The sequence below is a fragment of the Osmerus eperlanus genome, chromosome 8, assembly GCF_963692335.1.
Source record: "Osmerus eperlanus chromosome 8, fOsmEpe2.1, whole genome shotgun sequence".
Taxonomy (NCBI): Eukaryota; Metazoa; Chordata; class Actinopteri; order Osmeriformes; family Osmeridae; genus Osmerus; species Osmerus eperlanus.
Window position 1 is genome coordinate 18,159,835 of NC_085025.1, and position 22,521 is coordinate 18,182,355.

The window sequence follows — 22,521 nt, forward strand, 5'->3', positions numbered from 1 at the left end:
TGATGGGTTGGATCCTAAGATTCAAGGCATTGCTTTTGACGAACGGAGGACACTGCATGTCTTACTGATGCAACGCAACATGAAGATGCTCTCACTAAGGACACTCGTGATTCCAGGAACAGGCTCCGTGGTGGTTACCTCTCATCGGGAGAGATCAGAGGAGCTGAACTTGAGGTTATCATGTTCTGTCAGATAAGAAGGTTCTCAGAAGAGTTCTCATGCTTGCAAAAGGGAGAAAGTGTGAAAAAGGGAAGCCATATACGTAGACTCAATCCGAAACTGGAAGACGGTGTGTTAAGGGTTGGAGGACGTGTGGTGGAAATTTTGGAATACAGTTATAATGTGTGTGTTTTATATATGAGGAATGTGTTTAAAAGTTGGTTAAGAAGCTCGATACAGTGAAAGTTGATTCAACTCATTTGGTAGAGATGCCATTTGTAGTTTTATAACACCTAACTAGGAGACGTGAAGTCTAAGAGACGGGAAGTCTGGGTGACCTGGGAGAGTTCTTGTCACCTGGGGAGGATGAGACAGCTGGTCTGGAGACAATGTGGATTCAATTGTATTGTTAACTGATCAAGTTGCTCTGACCCTTCCTGTTCCATGGGTGGTGTTGGTTAAATACTTGTTTGAAGTTGCCCACACAAAGGACAGTTGACCATTTGACTGATCAACTTCTGTGGCTTTAGTATCTACTGATTTGGGGAGAGATGCCACATCAAAGAACTGTGGGACACTTGGTATGGAGTCAAACTGTCACTGAGCAGTGCTGACCAATCACAGAGTTCAGAAGAACCATAAAGTTTATATAAGGCAGGGTTTTAGGGTTGTTCTTTATCACTCTGGCGAACGACCTGTGGCTAGCACCTCCTTCGTTATGACTGATCACAAAGTACTTTGTTAATTCTTGATTTGTACAAGCAAAATAAATTTTATTGAAACCGCCATCTCTTGACTGTTCAAATCTACACAGTGCCACTAGAATTTTTCCACTACAGACGGCTGAGTAGGGCTGCCATGCCTGAAGAGTCAAAACATCCGGCCATACTAGCTAAAGACCTTCATATTTCTGACCTCATTTTACAACATATTCATCGAGAGGTTGGCCATGGAGGTAGGAATCATATGTTGTCGAGATTACGCCAGAGATACTGGATCCCTGGTGCTATAAGGCGGATTTTGGCTAAATGTGTAGTGTGTCGACGGCTACATGGAGTTGTAGGTCAACAGCAGATGGCGGACTTGCCTGCGGATAGAGTTTCTTCGGAAGAACCTCCATTCAGTCATGTGGGAGTCGACTTCTGTGGTCCGTTCGAGGTTAAGCGTGGGAGGAGCCTTGTGAAAAGATATGGAGTCATCTTCACGTGTTTGGCAATAAGGGCAGTACACATTGAAGTTGCCTCCTCACTGGACACAGATTCTTGCATTAATGCTCTGCGACGCTTCATCGCAAGACGAGGGCAGGTCAAAGAGTTGCGGTCAGACAACGGCACCAACTTTGTCGGCGCAGAGCGCGAGTTGAGACGGGCCATTGACGGATGGAACTTGGAACAGATCAATGACGCACTCTCGTTGAAAGGAATTAAATGGACCTTCAACCCTCCTACTGGATCACATCATGGAGGAGCATGGGAGAGGTTGATTCGTTCTATTAGGAAGGTCCTTAACTCTACATTGAGGACACAAAGTCTGGATGAAGAAGCCCTCTCCACGGTGCTCTGTGAAGTGGAATCAATTCTTAACAGTAGACCCATCACCAAGGAATCCACAGATCCGAACGACTTGGAGGCGTTAACTCCGAACCACCTTCTGCTTCTCAAAAATAAACCATGTCTACCTCCTGGGCTGTTTCAGAAAGAAGACATGTATGCACGGCGAAGATGGAAGCAAGTCCAATACATGGCTGACCTGTTCTGGAAAAGGTGGACTAGGGAGTACTTGCCACAACTGCAGGAACGACAGAAATGGACGATGATTAAGCGTAATTTCATTCCTGGAGACATCGTATTGATAGTGGATGATTCTGCGCCCCGCAACTCCTGGATCACTGGAAGGATAACCGATGTGGTTCCAGACAGCAGAGGACTCGTAAGACGAGTCTGGATCAAGACCCACACCAGCTGTATATGCAGGCCTTTGTCTAAGATCTGTCTTCTGCAGGAGTCAGCCGAACCCTGATCTCATTACTTGAATAACGTGACTTTGACTTAATTGACATATTGAAGATTTTTTGACTTTTATGCCTTTGGGGGTACCGAAGAACCGAAGATTGGATTATTTTTGTATGATGGACTTACGATTATTGTGTTCTGTATTCTTCTGCGTGTGTCATGTATATGTAATTATTACTGTGTATTGACTGTAATAATTAGGGGCCGGAATGTAAGAGCCAGGTCGCGGTAATTAGGGCACCTGGTGGGGGGCGGAGGAATGTTATGTTATTTAACTTGTTCACCTGTGTGTTTGAGGAGAGGAGGGGGTGACGTTGGAAGTCGTATTTTGCTGACCGCTATACTGGATGCACAACCTTGTTTGTTTTAAGACCAAATAAATACAAATCTACAAAGCGCGTCTGGCACCTTGGTTTCCCCTATTCAGCCTCTCGGCGGCAGAGTTTGAGGATCACAAATTGGCCGCCTACAGTGATGTTGCGCTGCACTTGAGAGCCTATACGATTTGTATGTTGTGCTACACATAAAATCTGAATGACTGTTTTACGAAAATAGAAGTGATGTTGAGCTGCACTTGAGAAACGATGTTGATGTTGTGCTACACTGTCCTATTATCGGAATGAGGGTAATGTGAATTATGTTGTAGTTGCGAAAGTTGTTATGTCACTGTCTGGTAAAAGCGAGCCTCCTTTTTTGTATTCATTTGTACAAATCAGTTTTTATTTAGTAAACTATTCACTTATGATTCTTGATTACTTGCTATAGGCTACTTACTAAATGCACTATATGCCAATTGTAATATAATCGTCTGGTAAATGAGTAGCTACATTATTTTACACATTTATATAAAAAGGCCCTTGCTCAAAGCCCAGGTCACAGCCCAGGTCCCTCCTACCAGAATTCAACTTCTATTTCCATCTCAGTAAACTATTGCCACACAACTGTTTTGTGTTTACAATCATATCCATTTTATATATCGTGCTTCCCATAGCCTTGTTAGTATCTTCTCACTTGCAACATACAGTGCTTGGTTCTGGTACCTGATAAGCCAAGCCTGGACCTTCCCTTTGTGACTGGCTAGTGAATAACGTCAAATAAATTATGACATTTTGATAGGTTCCATCAAATTTATTTGAAACAAGAAATTATAACAATATATTTTACAAAAGGAAGAAAAAAATAGAGTGATAATTTAAATAAGAGTTTTAAGTTTGAGGCTTGATCATTAAAACAGGTCAGGGCTGTTTATGGCAGGCAGCACAGAGGTATACATCTGTCAGTTGGGTCTGAGCACAACACTGATGGAACCATCTAGGGATGTGCATCTCCATCACTGAGGACGATCGCATCGTCCAGTGATATATAATAGGTGGGGACGAGGCTGATGACGTGCTAAAAGGGCTACAGAACAGAAATTGGTATACAACTCCGACAGGGACGGCTTCACAAACTTTTTCGTGCCAAAGAAAAATGTGATTTACCAACAAGCTAAATTTAACCAGTTTATAACTGCTTTATACGCACTGCGCGAATAACTTGAGAGACAGGATCGTGGTAGGCATTAGAGACAATGTGCTTTCACAGAAAATGCAGATGGAGAGCAGACTGGATCTGGCTAAAGCCATTAATATGGTCAGACAAGCAGAGGACATTAAACGGCAACAATCAGATCTCAGAGGAGATGCTATACATGCTATTAAAACTACAGTGGATGCCGTGCACACTAGGACATCGAAACAGCAAGCCTGGAAAGATAAAAGACAGCCAGCCAAACAGTACAAAGAGAAGCATGAAGCACAATCAGGAGCAGAGGCTAGGTCCTGCTCTAACTGTGGTAAGTCACACGCTAAATTCCAGTGCCCGGCAAAGACTGCAGACTGCTACAACTGTGGTAAGAGAGGGCATTATGGCAAACTGTGCAAGTCTACCAAAAGTGTGAGTGCTGTCACGGAAGATGACGACATATTCCTGGGAACTGTTGATGCAGGAGAACAGGCATGGACAGTAGACTTACAAGTAAGGCATACTATTGTGAGGTTCAAGATTGATACAGGGGCCGACGTTACTGTCATACAACCTCACCCCAGGTAAAAAAGCACTGTTTGGGCCAGGCCGTGTACCTCTCTCTGTAGTGGGGGTAGCCAGAGAGGTACTGAAGAGTGGTGATAAACACACCACAGAGGACATTTATGCAGTGAAGCACCTGAACACAGCTCTGCTGAGTAGACCTGCCTCAGTTAGCCTCAAACTGGTAGCCAGAGTAGATAGCATCAACTTGGACTCTGTAAAACAAAAATACCCAAAGCTGTGCTGTGGGTTAGGTTTAGTACAGCAGCAGTACACAATTAAACTCAGGCCAAATGCCAAGCCTGTGTCTCTGAAAGTGCCTCGCCGTTTCCCACTGCCCTTGATGGGAAAAGTGAAGCAGGAACTGTCACGATCCCAGAACGGGAAGAGGACCCAGACGCAGGGTACACGGTGATGGTTCTTTTATTTTGTTTTCTCTCAACAAGGACAAGGTCCTTGTTAGTCTGACGGAAACAGGTCGGTAATCCACAAGGCAAAAGTATCCAAAGTGTTAGGCAAAAGTCGAAGTCAAAAATACAAGGCTAAGGTCTCTTGGTCCCTTAAAAAGGGGGGGGGCCACATATAAAATGTGTTGTAATTCCTACACCGTTCACCTGATTTGGATGTAAATACCCTGAAATTAAAGCTGAAAGTCTGCACTTAAAGCACATCTTGATTGTTTCATTTCAAATCCATTGTGGTGGTATACAGAGCCAAAATGATGAAAATTGTGTCAATGTCCAAATATTTATGGACCTAACTGTATATGGACTCTGTAATGGAAAACTTACCAGCAAGCGAGGCTTACCTGTCCGAGCTGCGGAAACAGCTGAATGCAGACAGCGTGTCCGCTGAAGTGATGAAGTAGTGCATTGAGGGCTGGCCAGATCGCAGCAGACTGGATGTGCTAGTAAGATCCTACTGGACTGAAAGGGATGTCCTCAGTACTCACAATGGACTATTGTTGCGGGGCACTAGGTTGGTTATCCCTTCAGTAATGAGGAATAGAGTGCTAGAGAAAATTCATGAATGGCATCAGGGAATAGTCAAATGCTGTGAAGGAGCCAAGCAATCAGTGTGGTGGCCTGGGCTAAGTAGCCAAATAGGTGAACTGGTGTTGAAATGCACAGCGTGCGTTAAAGAACGTGCCTGAGCACGTACCTGAACCTGCCATGTGGCTGAGCCTCTTATTCCTTCCAAGCTACCCGATAGGCCATGGCAGAAGCTAGGGGCAGATTTGTTTACATTGGAAAACAAGGACTACTTGCTTGTTGTGGACTATTTTTCCAGGTATGTGGAGGTGGCCCAGCTGAGCCAGACAAGAAGTGTGGATGTGTTGAAGCACCTCAAGTCAATTTTTGCCAGGCATACCAGAGATTCTAGTCACCGACAACGGGCCCCAGTTCGCGGGGGCTCACATGACAGCCTTCGCCACGGAGTACGAATTCGAGCATGCAACGAGCAGCCCAAGATACCCTCAAAGCAACGGCGAGGCTGAGCGGGCTGTCCAAACCATCAAAAACCTGCTGAAGAAAGCAACGGACCCCTACCGTGCGCTGCTGGCTTACAGGAGCACTCCTTTGAGCAATGGCTTCAGTCCGGCCCAGCTGCTCATGGGGCGCCGCCTGCACACCACCGTGCCAGCTTTCCCGGCGATGTTGGAGCCAGCCATCCCAGACCTTTGGTCAGTGCAGCGTAAAGAAGGGGAGAAGAGGTGGATGGACGCCAGCAACTATGACCGCAGACACAGAGTGAGAAACCTCTCTGACCTGTCACCAGGAGATCAAGTGTGGATCACAGATACAAGATCTATGGGTACTGTGACATCCGCACATGAAACACCTAGATCTTACCTGGTCAGTGGACCACAGGGCACTTTAAGGAGGAATCGCCGCCACCTTGTGCCCATGTCGGCAGACAACAGCAGTGAAACACAAGAGCATGCTGCTGGGGGTGACCGGCAGGATACTTGGACAGACGCTGGTCAGGTGTCTCCTGAGGGGCCTCAGGGCACTCCCCAAACTGTGAGAACCAGGTCTGGCAGGTCTATCACAAAGCCAGATCGTCTGGATCTGTGAGTGCGCAAAAGAAAGAAAGAAAAAGATATGTGCTTTAAGTATTTGGGGAATACCAGGGTGATTTGTTAATGTTTAGTGTTATGTAGCCAGGTGGGACAATGTATATACTTATTAACGTCACCAGATGGCACTGTCAGAATTTCGTTATCACCTGTGGGGCAAGGAACTCTGGGAAATAACTGGAGAAAAGCGCGAAGCTATGTTGACCGTCATTGAACTGAATTTGTCTGAGTTCTGTGTTAAAAGGTAAATATGTATATTTTGTTGATTGTTGGCATAGAATATCAATGTGTAAACATTTATTGTAATGGATGCCTATAAATCCCGAAAATTTTGTAAACTGATGTTAGTGTTTCAACGGATGTTAACAGATACTGTGTGCAGAGATTGTCTAGATTTAGCCGCATGGCTGAGAGCTATTATTTTCTATGATACGGATCTGAACAGGTTAGTAAGTTATGTGTATTAAGCTCTATACATTTATTTACCTGTTTATCAATGTACACATGTTAATTGTGAATTATTTTTGTGTATACAGGAGTCACTGTAGTTATTTTTGCACGCTAAAGTCTTAAGTAAAAAGAAACGCATAGTGTACACGTTATCGTAATGCTATTGCAGTATCTTGGTCTACTGGTTTTGCTTTATTGGGTGTGCTCAAGTCTTCGGCGAGAGCACAACCTTTGTTCTCTCACATATATATTATTGGGTGTGCTTTGCCTTCGGCAAGGGCACAACCTTTGTTCTCTCACATATATATTATTATTATATTATTATTATTATTTCTTTTTGCCCCCCTAAAACTCAGTCAATATTTGGCCTACATAGACAACATAGGTGTCAAAAGTTTCGTCTTGGTAGCGATTGAGTTGCTTCTATTGGAATTTACGTTCCGTTGCATGGTTTAGGCTCAAGTTAAGTTTTTGTGGCGAAAAGTGAAGCTAACGGTGGCTAATTTGCTAGCCACAGTCACTGACGTTACTAACGTCACTACGTCACTACCGTCACGAAAACACGCGTGACTACCTTTGGCAGAACATTCATTTCGCATCTGTTAACTTGGGGGATAGCTAGGCTAACTATAGCTTTACTGCAAGGCAGCTGCAGAAACGCCACAAGCAAAGAGGCCAGGGTGATAACTATTTACTAATTTTACTTTGTGATATGACACACAATTGTGACGTGTAATGTACAATATAAGCTGATTTTATTAAGGAAGTACATCTACTTTCGGAAACAGTAGTCTACTATTTCACTGAAGTATTAGCATCATGACATTAGCCTGTGTTGCCCGGGCAACACATACTACAGTGGTCTATGATGTAGCGTTATCTGTTTTCAATCGTTAAAATAAACATTCCTCACATATACATTTTCGTTGTAGGATTTATTATGACATTAGATTACAAGTAAACGATTTGTGAGTGAAATTATCATTACCTGTGGTTTCAATCCAGTGTATCACTGCAACGCTGTAGCCTACGCGAGACACTACAAAAACATCTACACAGCTGTAGGAAGTCAAACGGCGACAGAACATGTTCGGCACTCCCCTTACTTAAATCAAAAGTCTATCTAACTACTAACCTGAACTTCATTGCCACAGCCTAAACTTTGTCAATCTGTTCATGAAAATAATTAATTTCAGCCTAAAACCGTACAACGGAACGTTAAATCCAATTCAACCAACGCAATCGCTACCGAGACGAACACAGCAGTAGTCTAGTACTGTACCGTAGTAGTACAATTTACCGGGGCAGCTTCTCCACACAGGGCTATATCGCATTTTGCGTTGTTACTGACAATGATCGCTACCAGTGAGCTTTTTATGAATGAGCGATTTTCCACTAAATAAATGTCAAGCTTATTTACGTTTTTGGGGGCATATTTTCAGTTAGCAGATGGTACTGTTTGAATTGCGATTCCATCTTCTACTGCCGGTAACGTCGTAGAATAATCTTCAAAGGGGGTTCTTTATTCATGAATGAATGCAATATGAGTAGGCTAAATGCCTGAAAATATCACGAGAAGGGAAAACTTAAAAGGACGTTTAAGTCTTAGAGATTAGGTCAATTTGTACACCGGTCTGCCAAATTTATTCGTTTTGATTCAACGATGAGGCTGCCTCTTGCAGGGGAAATGAGAAGACATCTATTTCATTCTACACTTCACTCGTATTTTCAGTTGTAAATGAGCAGCAAAAAAAATGCTTTTAAATCTATGTAATCTTTATAAATAATAAGTATGCATTTTTATATAAAATACAGAAATATCAGTTGTAAAAATGTCATAAAAAAACGGACCCCTGTCCAATCGACGCAAGCAAGCACACCCTACAATTTCCCCAGAAATTGTACCCTCTCTAGTTATTATTATTATTGGGTGTGCTCAAGCCTTCGGCAAAAGCACAACCTGTGTTCTCTCACATATATATTATTATTATTATTTTTATTTCTTTTTGCCCCCCTAAATCTCAGTCAATATTTGGCCTACATAGACAATGTAGGTGTCAAAAGTTTCGTCTTGGTAGCGATTGAGTTGCTTCTATTGGAATTTACGTTCCGTTGCATGGTTTAGGCTGAAGTTAAGTTTTTGTGGCGAAAAGTGAAGCTAACGGTGGCTAATTTGCTAGCCACAGTCACTGACGTTACTAACGTCACTACGTCACTAACGTCACGAAAACACGCGTGACTACCTTTGGCAGAACATTCGTTTTGCATCTGTTAACTTGGGAGATAGCTAGGCTAACTATAGCTTTACTGCAAGGCAGCTGCAGAAACGCCACAAGCAAAGAGGCCAGGGTGATAACTATTTACTCATTTTACTTTGTGATATGACACACAATTGTGATGTGTAATGTACAGTATAAGCTGATATTATTAAGGAAGTACATCTACTTTCGGAAACAGTAGTCTACTATTTCACTGTAAGTATTAGCATCATGACATTAGCCTGTGTTGCCCGGGCAACACATACTACAGTGGTCTATGATGTAGCGTTATCTGTTTTCAATCGTTAAAATAAACATTCCTCACATATACATTTTCGTTGTAGGATTTATTCTGACATTAGTAAACGATTTTTTGGTGAAATTACCATTACCTGTGGTTTCAAACCAGTGTTGCTCACTGCAACGCTGTAGCTTACGCGAGCTTACACACGACAAAAACATCTAACTTACACAGCTGTTTAGGAAGTCAAACAGCGACAGAACATGTTCGGCACTCCCCTTACTTAAATCAAAAGTCTATCTAACTACTAACCTGAACTTCATTGCCACAGCCTAAACGTTGTCAATCTGTTCATGAAAATAATTCATTTCAGCCTAAACCGTACAACGGAACGTTAAATCCAATTCAACCAACGCAATCGCTACCAAGACGAACACAGCAGTAGTCTAGTACTGTACTGTAGTAGAATTTACAGGGGCAGCTTCTCCACACAGGGCTATCGCATTTTGCGTTGTTACTGACAATGATCGCTACCAGTGAGCTTTTTATGAAGGAGCGATTTTCCACTGAATAAATGTCAAGCTTATTTACGTTTTTGGGGGCATATTTTCAGTTAGCAGATGGTACTGTTTGAACCGGTCTGCCAAATGTATTCGTTTTGATTCAGCTATGAGGCTGCCTCTTGCAGGGGAAATGAGAAGACATCATATTTCATTCTACACTTCACTCGTATTTTGAGTTGTAAATAAGCAGCAAAAAAAATATGCTTTTAAATCTATGTAATCTTTATAAATAATAAGTAGGCCCTATGCATTTTTATATAAAATATACAGACCCCTGTGCAACCGACGCAAGCAAGCACACCCTACAATTTCCCCAGAAATTGTACCCTCTCTAGTTATTATTATTATACATCTTCATCTGCCATGGGAGTCTATGGTAGCCCCTAGAACCGTATTGTCAGAAGTTGTGAAATTTGGCACACTCTTTGGGGCCAGTCCCCTCATCAATTTCACCAAGTTTCATGTCTCCATTTCAAACCCTCTAGCGCCACCAATGGGTCAAAGTTGAAGGTGTGTTTACACACTTTACTTTTGAACCACATGTCTCATTTTCGAAAATGAGGTATCGTTGTATTCCCTGGATCAAGACGAGTCCATGATGTCATACCCAGTTGTATAGATTCTCTGCCATTTTGAATGTTAAGGAAAAGCGTTTTTTCGTATCTCCTCCTACAATTTTTGTCGAATCTTCTTCAAAATGGCCACAGATGATCTTCAGACCAAGCCTCACAAAAGTTATCGTATAGATTTTTGATTTTCGAAATCGTTTGTTTGTTACAGCCAATCAAATTGATGTGGCCGAATTGATGTGGCCGCCATTTTGAATATAACGTTTTTTCGCTAACTCTCCTATAAAGTTTGTCCAATCTTCACCAAATTTGGCACAGATCATCTTCAGACCAAGCCTCACAAAAGACATCACGTTTTTTTGATTGTCTAAACTTTTTGACTGGAACAGCCAATCAAAGTCGTCAACCAAGCCACCATAAAAAAAAGTGAGGTCGTATCAGCATCTCTTTACTGCTAGGTCCAATAAGTCATGCCATTTCACCTCTAGGTGGCGCTGCAATAAGCAAAGATTTGGCACCAATTATTGGCTATTGGAATATGCAAAATGTGTGTCATTAAACAGTTTGTGATTGTGCCCTTACCTGTGTTGCAGCTGGCTAGGGCACACTCTCTCACACTTCTGTCATGTCGCTCCCCACTGTCCTATCTGAGGCAAAGGCTACTATTTGACTGTAGTTCCAAATTTGTGTTCTGTTTTTCATTACTGCAGGTACATGGATGACCTCCACGAAGCAGGACAACTGACATTATCCACCTCTGCTGCTCACCAGGCTGCTGCGCTGCTATTTGAAAATGGCGTGGGCACATATTTGGACATGGAAGCTGGGCAGTGCTCTGTGCCGTCACAGTCAACCAACACAGCGTAAAAAGTAAACTTGTTATACTTCACGTGTGTGGAGTGAAGTGTGGAGAGGGTGGCAGACTTCCGCTTCCTGGGGGTCCACATACAGGACAGCCCATCCTGGAGTGTGAACACCTCTGAGCTGCTGAAAAAGGCCCAGCAGAGACTGTACTTCCTGAGAACACTCAGGAAGAATAACATCACACAAAGACTGCTGGTGTCCTTCTACCGAGCCTCCATTGAAAGCATCCTCACATACTGCATATGCATTTGGTATACCAGCTGTACAGTGGCTCAGAGGAAAACGCACCAGAGGGTCATCAACAGCGCTCAAAAGATTGTTGGCTGCCCTCTCCCCGCACTGGAAGACCTACACACATCCCGTTGTCTCAAAAAAGCCCAGAACATCATAAAAGACACTTCACACTCCTGGGCACTCCCTGTTTGAAATGTTGCCTTCAGGCAGATGGTACAGATCAATCAAGGCAAGGACAAACAGACTAAAACACAGTTTCTATCCAACTGCAAAAACCACTGTTAATGCTGCCAAAACATAATGTGCACAATGTTATGTTATGTATTATGTAATGACTGTGTGTGGTTGTTAACGGTACAGTCTTAGGTATATTTATTCTTATTTATTTGAGTAATTTTAGCACTTTTGTAATTTTATCCTTTTTACTGATTTTTAAGTCAATGAATGACGCACTGACTGGAAGCACTTTAATTTCCTTGTACCTGTGACAATGACAAAGATCTATTCTATTCATTTGTATAGTATGCGATTGTGTTGGGGGCACAGCCTGGCCCAAGGAGAATGCTGTAGACTGTAGTTACATGGAGATTTTTATTAATGGACCCAGTAGTATTTGTTAGGGGACTATTTATACATGAGATGATCAATAAAACTACCATACCTGAGAAATCCCCAGAACAATATAATGATCAATTCTCGCAACTGGCTGAGCCTAAAACATCAGAACAATGGCCATTTGGTCTCATAAACACAAGTCCTTGTATTCCACACCTACACTGGTACAACATGATGCTAGTGTGTCCATTTTTCTCAGGCAGACAGTCTGAGAGGTCAACCAGCCCAACACATATTTCCTACATTATCCTACACTAACTGCAGCTGAGGTGAGGCAGCGCTTCAAAAAGATCAACCCTCGCAAGGCACCTGGACCAGATGGTGTATCAGGTAGGGCCCTCGTGCTGTGCTGACCAGCTAGCAGGGGTCTTCAGTGACATCTTCCACCTCTCCCTCAGCCTGTCTGTACCCCCCACCTGCTTCAAGAGGACCACCACTATCCCTGTGCCCAAGAACACCAAGGTCACATGTATGAACCACTATTGCCCAATAGCACTGACCTCTGTCATCATGAAGTGCTTCGAGCGGCTAGTCAAATCATTCCTCTGCTCCTTGCTGCCCCCCACCCTGGACCCAATGCAGTTTGCATACCGGTCCAACAGGTCTACAGACAATGCCATCGTTCTAACTATGCACACCGCTCTCTCCCACCTGGACAAAGGAAATACGTATGTATTATGTATGTATATTCAACACCATTATCCCCTCCAGACTTGTCTCCAAGTTTGTGGACCTGGGACTAAGCACCTCCCTCTGCAAGTGGATCTTCAACTTCTTGGCGGGGAGGACACAGGTGGTGATAATCGGTGACCGCACCTCATCCACACTGATCACCAACACAGGCACCCCCCAGGGCTGTGTGCTCAGCCTTGTTCACTCACGACTGTGCGGCAACGCACAGCTCCAACCTCCTTGTTAAGTATGCTGACGACACAACCATCGTGGGCCTCATCTCTGACAGTGTCAGCCTACAGAGAGGAGGTTGATACCCTGAAATCATGGTGTCAGCGACAATAACCTCTCTCTCAACGTCAGCAAGACCAAGGAGATGATTGTGGACTATAGGAGGCGGCAGGAGGAGGAGCATGCACCCCTACACATCAACGGATCCGAAGTGGAGAAGGTCAGCTGCTTCAAGTTCCTCTGGGTGAACATCAGTGATATGCAGATTTTCTATACATATGTGAGGTTGTCTCTTGCTGTGGTCAAGAGGTCACGCAGCGGGCCTTTGACAATACACATATAGATCAGGGAATGTGCTCTGTTTAACCTTTGAGAAAAAGTACAAACAATGAGTTATGACGCATCACCTGTGTGCTGTTTCTCCTGTGCATTAAGTTGTGAAATGTGTACCGTTTAAGGGCATGTTTTGGTGGTTACTATATCTGTATGGGCCAGCTCATGTATATAATGGACCTCTGAGAGACTTGTTTCTCTCACATGCTATCCCTCTGTCATGGACTGATGGCATGATCCGACGTCGTTACTAATAAAACCGAGTCAACCCTTTTCTAATTGTCGTGCCTCCTTCCGGCTTGCCTGGAGACAGAGATCTCATCCTTACAATCAGCAATGATCTCACCTGATCTGTTCACACGGACAAGGTGGTCAAAGCGGCCCGTAAACGCCTATTCTTCCTGAGGAGACGGAAGAAGTTCAGCATGGACTCAGTCATCCTCACTAACTTTTACAGATGCACTATAGAGAGCATACTGACTGGTTGCATCACAGTGTGGTATGGGAGCTGCACAGACAGGGACCGCAAGGCCCTACGTAGTGTGGTCCATTCTTCTGAGTTCATCATCGGCAACACAATTCATGATGAATTCTCTTAGCCTTCATATATAGCATCATCAAGAATTAGCTATTAAATTGAAATGTACTCCACACAGAAAATGTCATTGATAATCATCCTGCTTGTTGTAGTGCTGATTCTTTTGGCTCGTACATTTAGCCATTGAACCACAACTTCCACCAGTTATTCTTGGACAAAATACATATGAGATATATTAATTATACAGGGATGATACCACACTGGTCCCATGGGAAAATACAAATAATAATTAAGATATATTGTCTTCTTTCTCTGGTGTCTCCTCCGCACCGACAGATCACGCGTCAGACATGCAGCCCGTTTATTAGATAATTTAATGTCTTAGTGTAAAATACAGAAGGCATCTAACAAATGATCGTCAGATATGTCATGAACTATAATAACTGGTGAACAAAGGGTATCGATAGTGTTCCCCCCAATGTAAGAGTGGATGAACTACTGCACAGCCCTTAAGCCTTAATACAAGGCATTATCATGTCGAAGCTAACTCGAGCTCTGGCATTTTTCATTTATCCAAAACGTAAAAAGAATATAGCACGCAGCGTGTGAAGAACGCGTTCAGCATCCCGCGAACATTGTTTAATTTTGAGGTTTGTCGCCTGCAGGCTATATAATTCTGACCGCGATGAGAAAAAAACAGCTTCCATTGCGAGTGGGCCGGACAAGGAAAGCATGTGGTTGTCTGCCTCATGTTTATTCATTAGAACATTTGAATGAAGATATCTCCAAACTTAGGATATCTCCAAACAGATTCTTACTAGTAACTATTGGATTAGTTACTAGTATCTATTCCAGTTTTACTAGTAACTATTCATTAGATACTAGTAACTATTCTTTAGTTACTAGTAACTAATCCAATAGTTACTAGTACCTATTCCTGTTTTACTAGTAACTTTCATTAGATACTAGTACCTATTCTTTAGTTACTAGTAACTAATCCAATAGTTACTAGTATCTATTCCTGTTTTACTAGTAACTTTCATTAGATACTAGTAACTATTCTTTAGTTACTAGTAATTATTACAATTGTTACTAGTAACATTATTATTCTTACTAGTAACAAATGCGTTTTTACTCGTCATTTCTTATGACGAGTAAAAATGACTACTTTATAGTAAAATTTAAAATGTTACTAGTAAAACGGGAATAGATACTAGTAACTATTGGATTAGTTACTAGTAACTAAAGAATAGGCACTAGTATCTAATGAAAAGTTACTAGTAAAACGGGAATAGATACTAGTAACTATTGGATTAGATAGTAGATATCTGTAAAGCAGAGCCCCATAGAATACAATTGTAAAATTGTGCAATTTGTTATTAGTAGAACGGGAATAGATACTAGTAACTACTCCAATAGTTACTAGTAACTAAAGAATAGTTACTAGTATCTAATGAAAAGTTACTAGTAAAACTGGAATAGTTACTAGTAACTATTGGAATAGTTACTAGTAACTAAAGAATAAGTACTAGTAACTAAAGAATAAGTACTAGTAACTTTAAAATAGTGACTAGTACGTTTGTAGAAATAAATGTTAAAACAGCCTGCCATATACTAGTATCTAATGAAAAGTTACTAGTAAAACGGGAATAGATACTAGTAACTATTGGATTAGTTACTAGTATCTAATGAAAGTTACTAGTAAAACGGGAATAGATACTAGTAACTATTGGATTAGTTACTAGTAACTAAAGAATAAGTACTAGTAACTTTAAAATAGTGACTAGTACGTTTATAGAAATAAATGTTAAAACGGCCTGCCATACAACACAGCTACATTGGATGAACTACATGCGTCAATTGACAGACATTCCAGCTTGTTGCAAACTGCCGGTTGCTTTCAATACCCTGATGGTGTGGATGAGAAAGATAATATCCTCAAGGATTTCATGCAGTGGTATATCATTTACCGCAACCATTTCTCAACACAAAGGTAATGTGTCTGCCTAATTTGACCTAAGTTAAAGATGTTGTTCTTTTCAAGTCATTAGAATTTAAATGATAAAGCAATGTTACTACCGCCCGGTCCCAACACAAGCTCTTCTCCTGTCTGGCCCCCCAGTGGTGGAATCAACTCCCCACCTCCATCAGAGACACTGACTGTCTCTCCACCTTCAAGAAAAGGCTCAAGACGCACTTGTTCCGGGAGTACAACGGTACTTAGGAATGGTTCGCTTGACCCGATGTTAGTTTCCTCAAGGATCACAATGACTCTTGCTCAGAGACTTGTTGCTCTTGTGGTTAGTGGTAACTGATTTACATTTTTTGTACTCGCTGTGATATATTGTTTTTATTATTGTTGCTTGTTTTTTCCACAGGTACACTTGCACGTATAGCGGTTCATGTTGTTTAATTGTAACTTGTTTAGCTACATGCTCTTATGGTTCTTCCCTTTGGCACTTACTTTGGTTGTTCACAATGTGTGCTTCATGTTTTGGCTATTCGCAATGTTTTGTGGCTATCTTGTTGTTATGATCAGTGACCTATGCACTTTGTAAAGCTCTCTCTTGGAAGTCGCTTTGGATAAAAGCGTCTGCTTAATGAATAAATGTAATGTAAATGTACTACAAACAAAGGGCTGGTGTTTCTCTAAGGGTTCAGAAAATAAGGACAACCTCAGAGAAAGCATATCATCTTGGTCTATGTGCTATGATGATTGCTCTAAATGTTTTCTAGATTCAACGATGGCCTTTCCACACTAGATGTTAATCATGCTTTGGAGCAGCATGCATCTGTATTCAGGACCTTTATGTGCGTAAGTGTGAAACACCTGACATCTGCAACATTGGAGGACATCTTTGAAGTTCAGTTCAGTGAAAAAGGCAGCACAAGACGACAGGAAGAAACCAGAGTAGTGGGATTCTGGAGAGACTATCTTCTGGAGACAGAAGGTTTATTTTAAACAACAACAACTGACATCCTCCCCCATTCAAGGCAATTCTATTGAAAAATGATATTTGTAACTAACTCAATACTTCTACTTTTTTTCAGATAAATGAACGGGACTCTTCCTCCAGGATATCTTGATGTTTGCCACAGGATTAAACACACTCCCTCCCTCTGGAATTCAGCCACGACCCAAACTGCTTTTTCACCTGACTTCTCGCTTTCCAGTCAGCAGCACCTGTGCCAACACAATAGAAATACCGATGTCCAAGACTTACGACCAGTTTGAAAAGGTCATGGATTTTGGAATCCAAAACTCTCCTGGTTTTGGACTTCTCTCCTCTAATGACTTCTCTAATTTCTGTGTCTTGTTCTGTGAAAGTTGGACTCACATTTCATAACATATCAGCCATGTTCTTTAGTGTGATATAATTTTCCACACAGGACTCCCAAGTCAAAGGCTGCATCAGACCACTCCAGCCCAAAACCAGCCCAATGGCCAATAAAACCAGCCCCAGTTCCACCAAACCTGGAAGTAAAATATGCATATCAGTTCAGTTTTGCGTTTATGTTTTCAGTTAACCAGCAGGCTGCAATTCTGGGCATGTGGGCAGCAAATGTATGTTGTGGTTCATGTATAAGCAGGAAGCTGTGCTGAAGTTATGTTCATCCTGTATGATGTACTTGTGGGAAGTGTTAGGAGTATTAACATGCTCTAATGGTATGATTGTACTTTAAATTTGGTTTTGCAATTTTTGTAACAAAAGTTTAAAACTATTTGGACTAAAAGCTACTCAACATGCAACTGAATTTACTTGCTTTTTAGACAGTAACTACAAGGAAATGTGATAAAAAATTTACAAATCTGTTTTGATTGAAGAATAAACAACAACCTGTGAGGCAGGTTGTACATGACATCTGGTTTACCAGATGGACAGCGAGACTGGTTAACAGGTCTGATGGCATGCATGTTCCACTTTTCCCTGCATTCATCAAGGTCCCTCTGTAGCACACCTAGGAACACAAACCGGACAAGGCATGTGTGCTCCCGACTTCCGCTGAAGAGATGTCTCTCCCTCAGGTCATTCATGAGGTCCATCCAGAATTGAGACCAGGGTTGCCAGGTCTGTGTGACAAAACCAGCCCAATGGCCAATCAAAACCAGCCCAAAACCAGCCCAATGGCCAATAAAACCAGCCCAAAAACAAGCCCAATATCAGAACTCAAAATATGCCCCTGCCAAACCATATACACTGCTTTTAAAGTCCAACAACTTTGCTATCATTGCCAAATGTATTGTAATATCTACAAAGTAACACCAAATGTTTAGTATGCCAGCATTAAAAACAGTTTTCAATAAGTTTTCTCAGGAGACTGAGATCATTAGGCACGTGTGCACACACACAGTGCGTGTGTGTATGTGGGCGTGTCCCATGACCATGTGTGTATGTGCTGATCTGTAGTCAGTTTGGTAGGATTTGGGTATAAATAAATTTCAAGATATTCATGGAATTTGCATGCAAAATAGGTCTCCCCTAACCAGCGGACAAAAAATTCAACCCGCGGCAACACTTCAAAAGTAGCCCAATTCCGTGGGAAAACCGCGGACCTGGCAACACTGATTGAGACCTTAACACACACATTAGAAATGTAGTTTTTTTTAAGGTGATGGAGATCCATGTTATAAAATGAATATTTAAAATGTTGAGGACCACACCTTTGTTTTTGGAAGTATGACCACCAGTTTTTGATCCGTTGGTTTGCGGTTGAGGAGCCATACATATGACTGGCAGCCCCAGCAAAACCATCTGTGTGTGTTGATCTTAAGGCACACTGGATTGCTGCCATTGTGCCATTTTCTGTACCACAGTCTGTGCGAAGCTGCATTGGTATGATACCACATTCTGAGACGCAATGCAGATAGTTTTGAGCAATGACCCCAGGATCATTGTTGCTTGCTCCACACACCAATCACATTACTTTGCGGGAGTAGCCATCTATACAGCCACTAATGGCCAAACCATATGGTTTTAATTTGTCATAACCATCAACATGCCAGACATGGTTTGGTCCACAGGAGTTGTAAACTCTTCTTACAAATCTTCGTCTTGCACGAAGTTGAACTCCTGAGGGATCAAGCTCTCCCATCAAAGCCATGACATCATCCCTTCTCACTGTGAGAGAGTACTTTTGGCGCAATGTCTGCCACATGGTACGGTAGCCATAATGCTGGCCTGGCCCCTTCAGCTCTTCTTGTATGGCAGCACGTATAGAAGTAAGAGGAGAGAAATGTTTTTGCCTGGACAATGAATAACTTTTCAATTTACTTTCATTTTAACATTGTGAGTCGTTGCCAGGAAATCCAAAATGTCATCGTAGCTGTAGCCATCATGGAAATACTTTTTAATCAGATCCTCTTCTGTGGGGCTGTCTGATGCTGACCCTGACGAACATAAAGGGGGAAAAAGATTAAGAGGTTACATTTTCGACAAGGACAGGCTCCAGAACATCATCCGGTTGAGGTCTATCAAGACCAAAACGTCATGCTATAAGAACTATTTCTGCCCCATGGCAGTGAGACTCACACACTCTCCTTGCCCTTTATTGGCTCAAAATCTGATTCAGATTTCATATTTAATTATATGTACCAAGAACTAAAACATTATTATATAAGCTATTAAAATGTTGTGATAAATGAGTCAAATCTACTCATGACCTCTTCATATTTTACATTAATGAACATCCAGAAAAGTAGGCCTCCATCCTCATATCTATTGTATCTAGCAACTAATTAGTATTCAAAACAGTGTGGTGTGTTGAACCCTTTTATTCTGCGAACACAAATACATACAGTCAAATCTACTTACTGTTGTCTTCAGCTTGTGCCAAAAACTGTACATTTTTGCCACATGAGCCACAGTACACTTGAACAGTGCTCTGATGTTGGCCACAGAAGGGACACAACATGGAAGTCTGAAATATTGACATTGATATGGTGAATTAATTAATAAAAAATTACATATAGCGATCATCACTAAATAAAGAGAAAGGTTACATCAGAGGAATGTGACATTTTGTGTGTTTGTTTAGTGTCTGATGATATTGTATCTCTGTATATGTTTACCCTGTGTTTTGTTTAATTCTGTCACCTCTCTTTCTTTCATTGTCACCTTTCCCTGATTTGTATTTCTTGTTGAGCATATCTAATGCTCCTTCCTCTTATGCAAAGTCACCTCGCTGATCAATAAAGTATTCTATCATATGTAGAGGAGATGAAACTAACGTAAATGCAATAAAAACACTCGGAGCCAAGTGCACCAGTTGGGCGTAAAAAAGTTGGTCTTAACTCTTACATCGGTCTTAGCTACGTCCGACTTTGTGATTTGAATTTACACCAAGTGCACCAAGATTGACACACATATACTTGATGCTATCTACCTTTACATTAGCGACAGTAACTCAGCTGTTAGCTGCAGAGCTAATGTTACAGCCACATTTTAATTGTAGCAAGCTAGGTAACCATATACAGTAAAGCTACAAAATGATATAGCGTTAGTTAACTTACTTGTCCGAGGTTAGTAGCTGGACGAAGGAGAGTTAGTACTGATCCAGAATTTAATTTCAGCAAGGCCAGTTTTGTATTAGCTCAAGTTGAGGAAACAGTCGTGGCTTAAGTGTTTGGCGCAGACATACAAAACAAATGCGCCTACAACAGAAGTTGTGTAGGCGCATTTCCAGAGAAAATAAAATTAAGACACTGGGTCTTCAGAGGCTCGGATGAAGCTCGGGGAGTCAGGTGGCTGAGTGGTGAGGGAATCGGGCTAGTAATCCGAAGGTTGCCAGTTCGATTCCCGGTCATGCCAACTGACGTTGTGTCCTTGGGCAAGGCACTTCACCCTACTTACCTCGGGGAATGTCCCTGTACTTACTGTAAGTCGCTCTGGATAAGAGCGTCTGCTAAATGACTAAATGTAAATGAAGGAATTGTAAAAAGATTTTTGTTTTCCTTTGTACATCCAAACTGAGCAAATGTAATGCTTTGTTTGTTTGCAAGCCATGATGTCTCTCGAGGATAAAAACACTTGCACGTAGCTCAGTTTCTTATGGGCGGGCCAGATTCTCTGGGCGGGCAAAGCAGAGAGAGGTAACCTTCCTACTTGTGACGTCACAAGGAGGAGATTTTCAAACAGAGCAATTGAGCCTTCATTTTCTCATAGGAGGAGAAGAACACCCAGGGCTTCGTTTACACCTATTGAAAATTCTAGCCACTGGGGGACCAAAGGCAGGCTAGGGGACCTCATATTAATGTTAAATAACCTCCTAAAGTGAAGTTTTCATGTCATGTCACCTTTAAGATGCGCGTCCTTGTGAAAATGCCAAAGCGTCGACCGTTGCCAAGCAACACCTTTATTAAGAGCCTATCCAAAGCGCACTTAGCTAGCCTATCTCCCTTCAAAACAAGCCAGGGATAAAGAAAACCAAAAGAAAATGAAAATAAATTGTACTGAAAGAGAAATTTGGAAACTTATAGAGTTGTATACTTAGAATCGACGCGTGCTCACGGGTAAATGTAATAATATCAACACAAACAAACAGAAACAATCAGCTTGGAAATCGATCACCAATAAAATTAATAGGTGGATTTGTGTGATCACGGACGACTTTCTAGCCTTAGTGCCCTTTCTATATGTTACCTATAGCTAAACAAGACGTGCTGCATGTGCGATCAAACTGTTGTACATTATAATTACCATGGATATTAGTCCAATTTTACAACTTACGCCTGCTCCACACTAGGCGTAAAATGTACACCCTTGTAGAAGTCAATCTCTAACACAGTAGCTACGTAAACCTGTTCCTCTTTTAAAATACTGTAAAAGAGGAGGGCCACATGTAACAATGAATACTAACCTTTTTATGTCGCCTCTTTGACGTTTGTCCAAACTTCTCATATGCTTCTTCTTCTTCTCTCTCTCTCTCGCTCCGTGGGGCCGAAAATCAAGCTGTTCCACTTAGCGCTCTCACTTAGCGCTCCCCCTAGAGGCCTGAAGAACTTCCATTGTGAAAACTGGATGCAGCGTTTTTGGTTTTTGGTTTGCGTGCTTTCGTTTTTGCAAAGCGTTTATTATGTATTTGCAGCGTTTTTGGTTTGCATGCTTTCGTTTTTGCAACGCGTTTATGTATTTGCAGCGTTTTTGGTTTGCATGCTCTCATTTTTGCAAAGCGTTTATGTATTTGCAGCGTTTTTGGTTTGCGTGCTTTCGTTTTTGCAACGCGTTTATGTATTTGCAGCGTTTTTGGTTTGCGTGCTTTCGCTTTTGCAACGCGTTTATGTATTTGCAGCGCGTTTGCTGAATGCTGCTCATGTGTTGTCAAATTAATGGAGATGTTTTCTTAATTTGCTTGTGTTTTCTCTATTTGCTTGTGTTTTCTCTATTTGCATGTGTTTTCTTAATTTGCAGCGCGTTTGCACATGTCAGCCACCGTACGACACAGCTATTTGATGATTGGCCAGACTCACACGCTTGTTTTGTATTTATTCTGACACCTTCATTTTCGCCAATGCTCAAATCCGGACCAAACAGTTGAATTGAATTAAAAATGTGTTGAAGGAAGGGTTTTAGTCCGCCTCTTAACTAACGGAAAGACTAAGTTTTATTCTAAATAAAGTAATGTAAGCAAACAGCGC

The 22,521-nt window shown here is 41.8% G+C and overlaps 2 long non-coding RNA genes across 2 annotated transcripts; one reads left to right on the forward strand and one right to left on the reverse strand.

The window, feature by feature from the left end:
• Positions 1-15,714: 15,714 nt before the first annotated feature.
• On the forward strand, positions 15,715-17,304 carry LOC134024937 (uncharacterized). The gene is made up of 3 exons (XR_009930950.1): positions 15,715-15,879; positions 16,623-16,837; positions 16,938-17,304. It is a non-coding gene; the product is annotated as an uncharacterized LOC134024937 (long non-coding RNA).
• Positions 17,305-18,553: 1,249 nt separating this feature from the next.
• LOC134024902 (uncharacterized) lies at positions 18,554-21,952 on the reverse strand. The gene is made up of 3 exons (XR_009930942.1): positions 21,744-21,952; positions 19,700-19,805; positions 18,554-19,275 (listed from the first exon to the last, which is right to left on the reverse strand). It is a non-coding gene; the product is annotated as an uncharacterized LOC134024902 (long non-coding RNA).
• Positions 21,953-22,521: the final 569 nt, after the last annotated feature.